Source organism: Rattus norvegicus, chromosome Y, assembly GCF_036323735.1.
Source record: "Rattus norvegicus strain BN/NHsdMcwi chromosome Y, GRCr8, whole genome shotgun sequence".
NCBI classification, from domain to species: domain Eukaryota; kingdom Metazoa; phylum Chordata; class Mammalia; order Rodentia; family Muridae; genus Rattus; species Rattus norvegicus.
In genome coordinates, this window is record NC_086040.1 from 7,208,038 (window position 1) to 7,221,594 (window position 13,557).

The 13,557-nt window shown below is 36.5% G+C and overlaps 1 long non-coding RNA gene across 1 annotated transcript; it reads right to left on the reverse strand.

Moving 5' to 3' along the window:
* Positions 1-521: 521 nt before the first annotated feature.
* LOC134484282 (uncharacterized) lies at positions 522-13,274 on the reverse strand. The gene is made up of 2 exons (XR_010061693.1): positions 12,807-13,274; positions 522-3,028 (listed from the first exon to the last, which is right to left on the reverse strand). It is a non-coding gene; the product is annotated as an uncharacterized LOC134484282 (long non-coding RNA).
* Between the last annotated feature and the right edge of the window lie 283 nt (positions 13,275-13,557).

Consider the following 13,557-nt stretch of genomic DNA (forward strand, 5'->3'; position numbering starts at 1 on the left):
CTCGATCTGAGCCTTCCACATATGGGAATCAACAGCTGTGAGCCTCTGAGAAACATCTGGACTTCTCAGTTCTTATGGCTTCTGGAAGTCAGAGACTTTATATCATTCATTTCTTTATTCCAAAAGCCAAGTGTTTGGAAGGTCACAAATTTTTTTCCTGTGAGCTCATGGCATTTATTCTTTTTGTCAATTATAAAAAGGTCCTAAATAAGAAGGGAAAGACAAGTATTGTGTCCTGTGTTCAGAGTAAACTCCTCCATTCTTTGGATACCAATAGTGCAGTTTGTGTGTGGTAAAGAGAAGTGCTTCTCGTTGAAACTTCATCATCTCAGTCTTTCCACTAATCTTTCCACTGACTAACACTTTAGATTTCTGAGTCAAATGATGAGATAAGCTTTCAGTTTCTTTTTTTCTTTTTCTTTCATTATTTATTTACTTATTTATTTATTTATTTATTCATTCATTTATTTATTTTTTTTTTTTTGCAAATCTCTCAAAACTCATCCTGGGTGATGATGTAGATTAGACACATCGGATTAAATGAAGAATTGAAAAACTCTCCTGGGGAAGAAAGTGGTAAGGAAATCACATTGATGTCTTATAAATGCAGTGCCAAGAGCAATATTCAGACTAGTCTGAGGGGATGCTGCCTTCATCAGAGACCTCAGACTTTAGTGGAGTATGATTCAGTACTAAACTGGGAAGAGAAAATGATGGTTGATATTGTTCTAGTAGATCTCACAATATTAAAAAGTGTTTCTTCCAGATCACTGAATGATTATTGCAAAGCGACTCCCGGAATGAACCAACCATCATCCTGTGAAATAATGTGTGAAAGAAGAAATCTGAGTCTCTCCAGGGACAAACTGTTGCTTTCAAACCAACAGTAAAGTGTCCATTCTATGAATGATACATAGATATACACACATTATAGCAGGATGGATACAGAGTTTCTTCAGGTCCATGAATGACATATTTAGCAGTTGACCAGGCTCAGCAATAAAGGTAATTTTTGCCAACTCTTGAGATCTGAGCTCCTTCACTAGGAGCCCCATGATTGAAGGAAAGCACAAACTTCAGACAACTTGTCTCAGATATTTATGTAGTTTGGGTTTCCTGTTCTTGGTCCTCAGAAGGAAGGACATCTTGTTTTCCAATTCTTGTTTGTCCTATAATCCTTCTCTCTGACGCACTCTTGCAAATGAATTACTGTGCATTTCATTGATAGGTTATTGTTGCTATTTTAATTCTGTTGCCAAGAACTATAGAAAATAAGAAGGACTGTATCAAAGCATCATTTGAAAATCAGACTAAGGTAATGTGACCATTGGAAATTGGTAACTGACCTGAAACTCTTACTAGAGACAAACTGCCTTCCCTAGAAGAGACAAAGGCTCTTCCCTAGATACCTGGTGTAGTAGTTGGTGTTCCCCAACAGATACTAAAGGATGAAAATCTCTGTACAGAGAAATCAGACTGGTCACAATGATCACAGACTATGGACCACATAATTTAACAATGGCTGACTATTTGTAAAGTCCTAGAATCCATTAGTTTATTAGTCCACAAGGCTAGATGTCTCATCTGGTCATTGGTATATGGATAAATCTTCAGCATGCAGGGTCTAATGTCTGTGAGGGTTTGGTAGCATTGTGAGTGCAAACATGAAAAAGTAAAAGCTTCTTTCTTCCATGTTTTCTATGGGAATTCAAATAGAATGCATGGTTAAGAATACATTGGATTGCCACTCCCAAACAGACCAGTATCTTCAACTGAACATACTTTTCTGGGAAGCTGCACCCTGTCAGCATCGCTCAGGTGTATGTGAACTGCGAGATCTAATCTGGGAAGGTGGTCCTGTTCATCTATCCCAACTGCCCCTATTACAGAAATAGCCAAGACTTCCTCAATCAACTCCTTTGCAAACATGGTCTTCTGGGTTATGAAGACATGACAGCCACTATCATCACCAATGTGATTCAAGATTACTTATACCAGCTCACTGAAATGAAAATAGTTCCTTGGGCCTTTATATGTACAGAAAAACTGAATAGGCAGACACAGTGATCTAATCTACCTGCAACAGAATGAGGAGATGATGATGTGGCTAAAGCAGATTCGATCTCTGCAGTTATAAAAGGGGTGACAGTAAAAGCCCATGCTGACAGCAGACAATCAGCCATGCTGAAGCCATGCTGAGAGTTGATGTTCGTCACAGATGATTTCAGTATTGTCTTATGATATGGATTTTCAATAAATTGGCTTTTATTCTATTCCTCAGTGCAAAAAAAATCTGTTGCTGTTTGCCTCCAACCATTGGGAAGGAAATCTTAAGACACAACAGAGGTTTGATTATCCAGCCTTCATGTGCTGACATGTATCTACTTCTAAGTCACAATCCAGTGCTTTTAAATCTCCAGGGAATCAGTTACTGTTTCTATACACATGCTGATCTGTTGAAGTCATTTTACAGAAGTCCACTTCCTAGAAGTTATTAAAGCAATGAATATTGTGAAGTTGTTTATGATCTACACACAGGCCTTTCATTCCCCAAGCATGTACCATCCCACATATGCATTTGCAGATCTCAGCCAGTGTTCTCAACCTATCCATCCAAGATCCCAGAGAAGTCCCCACTTGTATGAGGATGCTGATTGAAAAACAGATGAATAGCTTTAGCATAGTTGTTCTTCACTGTAGGCATATTACACAGATGGCAGAGCATATGATGCATTCAGCTCTGTTTGTAGTGTTTAATTGCCCATAAAGTACCAGACAATGGTGAGTTGATTCTGCCAGAGTACCAGCAAAGGCAATTATGAAATTCAAAATTTCATAACTCTCCTTACAAGGCTGTTTGTGAAAGAAGTTGTTTGTAAAACACTGTCCTAACAAATTTATTCCATTCTCACTTTGATATTTTGCTTTGATGTCTTGAAGTGACATTTAATTATCACTGAAATGCAGGTCCCCTCTATGGTCTCCAGTGAGAAGGATTAATTCCTCAAAAGGATGTATCTGCAGATTTCTAAAAAATAAATATAAAGAATAGATCTTAATAAAGTTCTCAGTTAAAGATGCAAAATCCTACTCCAAAGATTCATATAAGAAGTATATTTGACATTGACCTTATATTATGCAGAAATTATACACATATTCCCTCTATCGTTGGGGTTTAAATAATTACAGATGAATATTTGACAACCAAGAGTAGCCTTTAGAATGATTTTAGCCTCTTCACTAATAGTTTTGAGCAAATGGACCACTAAAATATTGCAAAGAAGAAATGGTTATAATCAAAAGATACATGTGGGTCAGCTCTAACTCTCATGGTCAAGGTGAATTTGGACACGCTCATTATGGTCATGGATTGCTCTCATAAGACTCTGCAGAAGGTTGTTCCTACTGCCTCAGTGTAAGCTCCAGGAAGAGGAGCTACCAGATCTGATCAGGTTCCCTTAGAATGCACTTGAAAGCGACGGACGCCAAGGAAGTTTTGATGTGCTTTAACTCTACTGTCAGTTTATTTTAAGCCTCTACCAAATAGCAAGCTGTCCTTTTTACTCCCTTCTCATCACCTCTAAATCTGCCCTAGCTCAATTGCTCAGTTGACATTAGTCATTGCTCAGCAACCCAAATATGCTCTCATCTTACTGTGTTTCTAACATCCTGCCTGCTACACCAAGGGCCCCTCGATACTAGATCTCACATGACTGGTAGCTCTTACTCCATCTGAAGTATTAAATCCTTTCTCCACCCTTGTGTCTACTAGCCTGCCTGCAGGAATACTAGATATCAACACAACTGGTTGGCAAATAGCATCTTTTTTGAACTATACAGAATCAATTTGGGAACAGGACCTTCAGTGTTCGCAGGAAGATTCCCCATCTAAGAATCAAAACGAGACCATACAAGACTCAATACATGTCTCTGGCTTTGGGTGGGAGATAGAGCAGTTAGAATTTCAGTTATTAAATATAAATATATAAAAATATATAAAATAATTATAATATATATAGGTAGTATTAATTATGCCAGGAAAAAAGGATTCAAGAAAGAGGAAATGGATATCATTAAAGGCAAAAAAAAACAAAAAAAAACAAAAAACAAAAAAACCTAGTACAGCAAACAATGTGGACATCTTAGAAAGTCTGGGTTATTTCCAGCCATCTGACTTTGTACTTCAAATTCCTCTGACCACTTCTTGATCTCTGCATGTAGAAAAGAACAAAAATAAAAAGAAAACCAAATAAAATAAAAAATCACCAAATTATAACAAAAAGCAAAAGCAAAAGCGAATCAACCCAATTCCTAAAAGAAGAGGACCGAGTGAAGATTGCTTGAGATCGTCATTTTTCACTACAACTACAGGCCACCAATAGCTTTCAATGCAAAAATTATTCATTATTTTATTTGAAACTTCTCTGTGGGTCAAAGAAACAAGGTTTACAAACTGCAACAGCAGGAAACAGAAACAAATCACACTGTAGAGCTCACCACTTTTATTACAATGGTGACTGTGGGCAATGCGGAGAATACTGGTGTCTGACAATGGGTATTGTGGTTTTCTGTATGCTGGCAATATCTATGATTCTGAAATGAGTTAGAGTCTTCAACAAATCATGATTAAATGAACTGCTCCTTTTCTTTGTAGCACAAGATTTGGCAAACAGTTGACTGACTATGATTTGTATTTTGGACTTAGTCTCTGTGGTAAAGCTAAGGCTTCTGATGGAAAATCCTCCACCAAAACACTGGATGGTCAAGGGTGCTGCCAGACAAAATCCATGTCCTGACTCTACACTGCAATCGCCAGAAAAGGTTTCAAAATGTCAAACTTAACAATATTTTATTTGTGGCTTTGTCTTGTCAATTTTTATTTTAAATAAAGTGTGATTTCTGGCATAATTCCTTCTAATTTCTTCCTCACATAGAACTTCACTTTTGACCTCAAATTCCGTTCATGAAGGGGTACTCTTACCTTTCATTGGCTAAGTTTTCTGTTTTCTTTTTATGGGTTGCTGTGATTGCTTATTGTGACTGTCTAAATGATACATTATTGAGCAACTGACTCCATCAGAATGGCTTGCGGGCATCAGTATTTTCCATTTTCTTGATGGCTAGTTGATGTATGGCAATTTAGCCCACTGTGGATGGCACCATAACTAGTAAGCTGAGGAGGATATCGAGAAAAGGTACCTGAGCAGATTAATAAGCAGAGTTCCTCTTTATTTTCATGCTGCTGCCTTTCTTTTCTTGGATTCCATTGATTATGAACTGGAACTTGTGAGGTGAATAAAACCTTCAATTTCCCATACTGGCATTTTTATGTTTACTATAACATAGTCATACTAACTGGAACATTTGGCACTTTCTTGAGATCTGATCCGATAGTCCATCCTCCTGCTGGTATGTAACCTACCCTTTTAAATCAATAAATAAATCCTGGACACTCCAATCTTTTGAAATATTCACTCTGCCAACAAAATCACACTGTATGTAACTAACATTTTTTAATCTCATGATATTTTTCCTCCTTCATAGTTTCTCTTTAAAATTTTCTCCCTAAACATGTTAGAACTTTGTACTTTAAAGTTATCTTCTGTCCCATAGTAGAATAATTATAGTCAAATTTTTGAGTTTAATAAAAGTGGGTGATTTTTTGTACTAAAATTTTCTAATCAATATTTATTGCATTAACTTTATTAATTAATCAAAAATTGACATAATTATACTATCTGCTTATCCATAAAACTATAAAAGCTTTGATTTATTCAAGTCTTTAAGGTCCTTCTGAACATAAGCTGGAACGTTCTTATATATGTTCTGGATTGATCATGGTTACTTCATATATCTAATAATAGTATGCTTTATAACTATGCAAATTCAGGGTATTTTGTTATATATTTTGAGAGTGTTTCAAGTGGAATATTTTCCTGATTTCTCTCCCATGGTTTGAAATTGGAAAACAAAAATGATAAGGTGTTTTCAGTGTTCACTTTGAATTCTACTATTGTATGAATGTATTTTCAGCTTTAAGAAACTTATACTTTTAAAGAACAATTGTCTCTATTCAGGATCACGTCTAGCTAATTCATAGGGGTCTTTGCATTTTTAATATTTTCGTCCACAATATTTTATTTTATATTTTCAGATTATTGTGAGGGGAATTTTACACATATTTCCTCACAGTATGGTTTGGATTGGCATAAAGGAAGGCTAAGGAATTTTGTGTGTTCATATATTATTCTGCTTTTATGACCCTATTTTTCTGTCTTAAGAGACTGATACATTTTTAGAGTTTTTAAAATATTATCATGACATCTGCAAACGAGAACATTTTGATTTCTTCATTTTTCATTTGTATTCCCTGGATCTTCTTCGGTTGTCATGTTGCTCTAGATAAAATTACAAATGCTGCAATACATAGTTGTGAAACCACTGTATATTCTTTTCTTCTTCCTGCTTGTAGTGGAACTGTTTGAATTTTTCTCTTTTTAGCATGATGCTTGTGGTGGGCTTCTTGTACCTTGCCTTTATTATGTTGAACTATATCCTCCATACCTACAGCTTCCCCTGGACGAATCAAACATGTATGTCTGGGATATGAAGAAAGCTTATCTGGTAGAAGATTATTTTTAATGTTGACTTGAATCTGTTCACAAGTATTTTATTGAGAATATGTGTGTACAGGTGTAAATTAGTGTGTAATACTCTCTCTTCCTCTCTTTCTGCCAGTCGTCTATAACTCTTTCTCCCTCTCTCATTACCTTCCCTTTTGCCAGATTGTCCCCATGTCTCACTCTCTCTCCTTATTTTTTCTGTCATTGTTAGATAATACCAGATTTAAAATAGAATTTTAATGTATTCAATCCTTTTGTCTACTTTATGGAATAGTCTTAGACACTTTAAATGCTATTTAAATGTATAATCATCTTTTTAACTGAATACTTGTGGTCCTATGATATTTGAGATGGGAGAAATTAAATACCTAATTCTATGTAACTGTTTAGTATAGAGCTGTTTAAGTTCTGCAAAATGAGCTGATTTAATATTGGTATATCAAATACATCTAGTTCTTATTCTCGCTTCCAACCCCAACCAGCAGGAAAGGAGCAACAGCATGAAGTTCTTCTCAAAGCAGTTTATTCAGGAACCCGTTTGTCTGCAAACAGGAACAATGCCTCCTTCCAGCCCCTGATCGCACTCCTTTATGTCCTCCCTCAACCACCTCAACCGTCCAGTCTGTGTAACGTCCGTTCATACGTCCAAGTCACATGGCCTGATCTATCTCTTGGTGCACCTGTGAACATCTCACGGTGAGGCGTGGTTTAATTTCAGGCGCTAGTCATGAGACTCGGCAGCAGTCCCTGGCTCCGTCTTGGTATTGCTGCTACACCCGCGCCCCACAGTAAATCACAAATGCTTTAAAAATATTCTAGAGATGGGACTGTAAATCTAAATAATCTGTGTTTTCTCCATGTTTCCTATATTCTCTTTCATTTTATTAATTCAACCCTTGCATTACCTAACATGGCCAGAGGTTATGAAGATCTTGCTAATACTTTCCAAGAGTGACCTCTTCCTTTCATTCATTATATAGTTGTCTACATTTTATTGATTTCAGCCATGATGAGTTGGATATACCTGTTATACCCTTACCCAAGGCTAAAAAGCCATCCTGAAACGAGGTGCAAAGAGAATGTAGGTGCCCAAATTGTGGGTGGGATCAGACATAAAGCGTGTCTTCTGGATACAAGAAGGGCTGCACACATGTCACATAGCAGCTGTGGTTTCCTGCACAGCTTCAAGCCAGTCAACAGTCAAGAATGCAGTGAAAAGTCCTGAAAGCTGATATACCTTCCTGACAGACTATGGACAGTTAGTGTCTTCTGTGGGAGGGTTGAAAAATTATTTGTAAGGGTTTATCAGAGAGTTATTAAACAGTACTTTGATGTAGAAGATATATTAGGTAGGATTCAAAGAAATAGAGTGGTGTGGGTAAAATAAATGGAAAAAATTATCATCAAAATTCATTGGGGGGAATTCTCAAAGAGTAAAATATATAAACTATATTCCTCAATATTATGTACATTGAAAATATTTTATTATATAGGATATTTCATGAAGCGACTTTATAATTTCTGTTGGTTACAACAGATCTGCAAGTTCTGTGAGTTTAATGAGTGAATTATATAATTTGATCTTAATAAGTTTAAAGTGGCTATTTTCAAAAATAATATACATTATTTCCATGTACATGTTCAACAAAGGGCTTCTATACATCATATTATAAAAACTAAAGCACTATATATCAAGAAAACATAATTAAATTCGGCTACATATCTAAACAAAATATTCAAAAGTGAAGAAACTCAAGTGACTAAAGAATCAAAAGTGAAATATTTATCATCCTTATACATTACTGAAATGCAAATCAAAATTATTCTGAGATTCTTTCCTCCCATTCCAAAATGTAATTTCATAAAACATGAGTCAACTATGCTTACTGTGATATGAAAAGAGGGAACATTCCTATTCTCCTGGTGGGAATGCAAATGTCTACAGCAACTTTGGAAATCAGTATGATGTTTCTTCAGGAATGCAGAAATGGATGCACCTAAAGTTATATCTCGAGGAAAATATATCCAAATGTTGATTCATTCTAGTATACATACTCTTGAGTATTTGGAAATATTCAAGTTGTCCCTTAACAAATGAAAATGTGGTGCTTTTACAGATTGGAAAAGGAAAGGATGTAATTTTCAGGACAATGAATGGATCTTCTGAAAGTCATCATAGATGAGATAATCCAGATCAAAAAAGAAAATTGGATACATTGTCACTTTAATCTGGATGTTAATTTTCCACACTGTATTAGTTTAGTGTAAAAGTCAAAGGCTGTGGTCCAGACTGTCCTCACTTTGGGATGTACAAATGTACTTATGGATTGCAGAGGAACACTGTCAGGAACAGGAATGTCAAATGTGAAGAAATAGGGAAGAGGGTGACAATGGAGGGAATATAAAGATGTACAGTTAAATTGGGAGACATTTGAGGCATGGAATGGAAACCTAATGGTACAGAAATAAAAAATATTTTTTTTTATTTTTTTCTTGTCGAGGTAACTATAGATTTATAGTTATAAGGACAGAAGATAAAACATTGATTGGGTGTATCTATGTGAAATTTCAATAATAAGAAACTCACAAAACTTATGGATTTCAACTTTCAATAAACCTATAGTACAGATAATGAAATTATAGTCCCTTAAGGAGACAGATGTGAATATCTCTGTTGTAAACATAAATGTATTATATTATAAACATTATATGTGTAAAATAATCTATTTATTTGTTTACATTTCAAATGTCATTTCCCAAACTTGTCATTCTTTCTTGAATCCCGTAAGCTATTTCGATCCTCATTTTTTAAATATGGTGCTCCCCCATCTACATTTCCACTTCGACTTTTGCCCTCTAACATTCCCTTTCTCTGGGATATGGCATCTCCACAGGATCAATTGCCTCCCTTCCTAGATATGGCAGATGAAGCAGTTGTCTTCCCCATATGCTCTGCTATCTATGTAGCAGAAGTCTTGGACTGGCCAAAGCATACTCTAGGAGGTGGACAATTTCCTGAACCTCTGAAGTGTAAACTTAATTGATACTGTTGTTCTTCATATTGGGTTCTAATCCCCTCCAGATCCTTAAGGCATTCCCCTAACTCTTCTTTTTGGCTGTCAGGTGCTGTCAAATGCTTAGGTGTTTCTGCATCTGTCACAGTCAGGTGATGGCAGAGCACCTCAGAGGGCAGACATATTAGGGTCTTATCTGCAAGCACATCTTGACATCAGGAATAGTGTCAGGATTTAGAGTCTGGGGATGAAATGGTTCTTTTGGTGAGGTGGTCACTGAAGGTACTTTCCTTCAGTCTCTGCTCCACTTTTTTTTATACATTTTTTAGATTGAAGTTTTATAGGTAAAAAATTGTGAACTGTGTGGGCAGCACCATCCCTTCACTGGGGGGCATGTCTAGCTACAGGAGACAGTCTATAGTTGTTCTATCTTTTTGCTACTCGGTATTAAAACTACAACCATCACAGTAAGTTTCTGGGAGATACTTGCCTAGCTGGCATATGGGATTTTCCTGGGGATACCCAAGTTCACCACCCACCACTCAGGCTTATTGTAATTTACTCCATGTTTTCTCTGAATAACTCTCCTGTCTCTTTTAATTATTTCAACTCCCATCACTTTGTCCACCATGTTCTACCTCTAGCTAGGTTCTTCCACCCCTCTTCCTTCCATGATTATTTTGTTCTCCATTTTAAGTGGGTTGCAAGCATCTGCAATTTGGCCTTCTAACATGTTACACTTCATGTTATAAAAGATTTGTATAGTGATTATTCTGTTAGCAGGGCTTACATCTACTTGTCACTAACTCCATCCCATGTTATTTCATTTTCTATCCCTGTTACTTCACTATTTTCCAGTTCCATCCTTTCTCTACAAAGTTCTTGGTGTCCTCATTTTTAATACTTGAGTAATGTTCCACTTTTTATCTAAAGCACTCTTTCTGTATTTATTCCTGAGTGGAGATGAGGTATATCACCATTGTTTCTAGCATTCAACTACTATAAGTAAGGCTGCTGTGAATATCTTCAACCACATGTCCTTGTTATGTATGGATCAAGTTTGAGTATATTTGTTGAAGTGAGTGATAAAGCTGGGTTTTCAAGTAAAGCTATTTGCAATTTTCTCTGAACCTCCACATTGATATCCAAAGTGGCTATCCAGCTATTAATCCCACCAGCAGTCGAGGAATGTTCCTCTTTCTCTTCATCCTAGCCTACTCTGCTACTGCATTTGTTTTTTGTCTTAGCCATTCTGGTTAAACGAAGACACTTATGTTCATTTTGATTTGCTTTTTTGTGACCTAACGATGTTAAATATTTCTCGATGTTTTTCACCTATTGAGATACCTCAGTTGAGAATTCTTGGTTAGCGCTCTAATCCAGTTTTAAAGCTGAGTTGCTTGGTTGTCTAGGAGTTTACCTTTCTGAGTTCTTTCTATATTTTTTGTTTTGGCCCTCTCTCAGATGTATGGTTCGTAAAACTCTTTTCCAAATGTGTAGGTTGTTATTTTCCTATTGGTAGTGTACTTGGCTTTAAAGAAAGTTTTCAGAATGATGGGATTTCGTATAACGACTGTTGCTCTTAGAGTCTGAACCTTTGGTGTTCGGTTCTGAAAATTTTCTTCTGAGCAAATGTGTTCTAGGCACTTTCTGACACTGTCCCTTCTATTGGCTTCTGCATATCTGACTTTGTGTGGATTTCCTTGATGTATTTGGACTTGAACTTTGGAGAAGGAGATAGAAATGGATCAATTGGCATCCAGTTATATCTAGACCACCAGTTAGGGTAACATCATTTCTTAGAATGCTTTGTGTTATGTATAACATACTTAGTCATCAGGGAAATGCAAATCAAAAAAACTGTGAAATCCCACCTCACATCAGTCAGAATGACTAAGATCAAAAACTCAGGTAACAGCAAATGCTGGCAAGGATGTGGAGAAAGAGAAACACTCCTACATTATTGTTGGGAATGCAAACTGGTACAACGTCTCTGAAAATCAGTCCTGAATTTCCTCAAAATTGGTCATTGTACTTGCTGAAAACCCAGCTATACCTCCCCTGGGCATATAACCAAAAGATGCTCCAACATAGAAAAAGGACACATGTTACACTATGTTCATAGCAGCCTTATTCATAATATCCAGATGCTGGTAAGAACCGAGATGTCCTTCTCCAGAGGAATAGACACAGAAAATGACCTATATTTACACAATGAACTAATACTCAGTTATCAAAAACAATGAGTGCATGATATTCATTGGCAAATGGATGGACCTTGAAAATATCATCCTGAGTGAGGTTACCCAATCACAGAAAAACACACTAAGTATGCACTCATTGATAATGGGATATCAGCACAAATGCTCTAATTATCTATGATACCATGCACAGACCACATGAGACTCAAGAAGGAGAGCCAAAATGTAGATGTTTCACTCCTTCCATAGAGGGGTAAATAAAATATCCATAAGAGGGGTAGGGAATCATTGTTTTTTGGAGACTGAAGGAATGGCCATTCAGAGTCCGCTGGACATGTGACACATACACACACAGACACACACAGACACACACAGACACACACACACACACCCACACACACACACACACACACACACACACATATATATATATATATATATATATATATATATATATATATATATATATATATATATATATATATCAAAACTATTTTGGAGAAAATAAGGATTTGAGAGTTTATCATTTGAAGTAGGTACACAATATTTACACTGTTATATTCACTCTATAGCTGGGCCCCCTTTGTGGCCAAAATCATTGCAAAAAATGGAATTGTAAAACAGTATTTTTGAGTACACATTAAGGAATATTTATAAAGTCCCCTATCAAGGAATGTAAAATAAGAAAGTGATATACAATATTCATTCAATTATCTGTAGGGAGAATACTGGCCTTTGGGAAATAGAGAAAACCTAGAAAATTGAACTATATGTCACAGGAATGTACCTGGGAATAAAAATATTATCCAGAAGAATCTCCTCCACTTCAAGTTCCTAGATCATTTCTTCCCAGGACACTTAATAACTTTCTTCAATCAGAGCATGTAACCACTTGTGAAGCGAAGAGAGTCTCAAGCCTTAGAGAGATAGCGTACATAAAGGTTTCCCCTGTGTCACAGGAGACATACCTGGAAAAAGGACTCTCAATACTGGTCAATATAAGGAAAGCTGTTTAGATGTAGGCCATGGCAATTGTCAGTTAGATCTTCATTAGACCCTCCACGAAAAAATCTCTTGTATCCTGGAGAGCCATAGCTTCTCTTGTGATGTCACAAGTGTTGTCCTGTCTGCAAATGCCTCTCACATATTCCTTCACTACCTATAGGGTTTACTAATTGGCCTCTAGTTCAGAGGAAACATCAATTTGGGAGTGAGAACAAAGGGGATGAAAAGCTCAGACATGGGGAGAACGAAGATGGCCTTCTGTCTTGGTATAAAAAAAAGGAAGAAGTATGTGGACACAGGGAAATCTCACTGAGTCCTTGCTGGGAGTTGAGTAGGTACGTTGAAGAGATAGAAATTATATGATCCTTCCACTCATGGGATCAGGAGCTCAGAGCCTTTCAGAAGCATCTGGACTTCTCTGCTTCTAGTGGGTCCTGTAAGTCAGAGAGTTTATATCATTAATATCTTTATCAGAAAAGTAAGGTGTTGGAAAGGGCACTGTTCTTTTCCTTAGAACTCATGACTTTTATATGTTTGTCCAGAAGTGAAAGGTCCTAAGGAAGAAGTGAAAGACAAGTATTGTGTCCTCATCTCAGAGTAAACTCCTTTATTATTTGGATACCTATCGTGCAGTTTGTGTCTGATACTCGTATTTGTAGTGAGACATGTTTATATTTCATCATATCAATCTTTCCACTAGTATTATTCTGACTC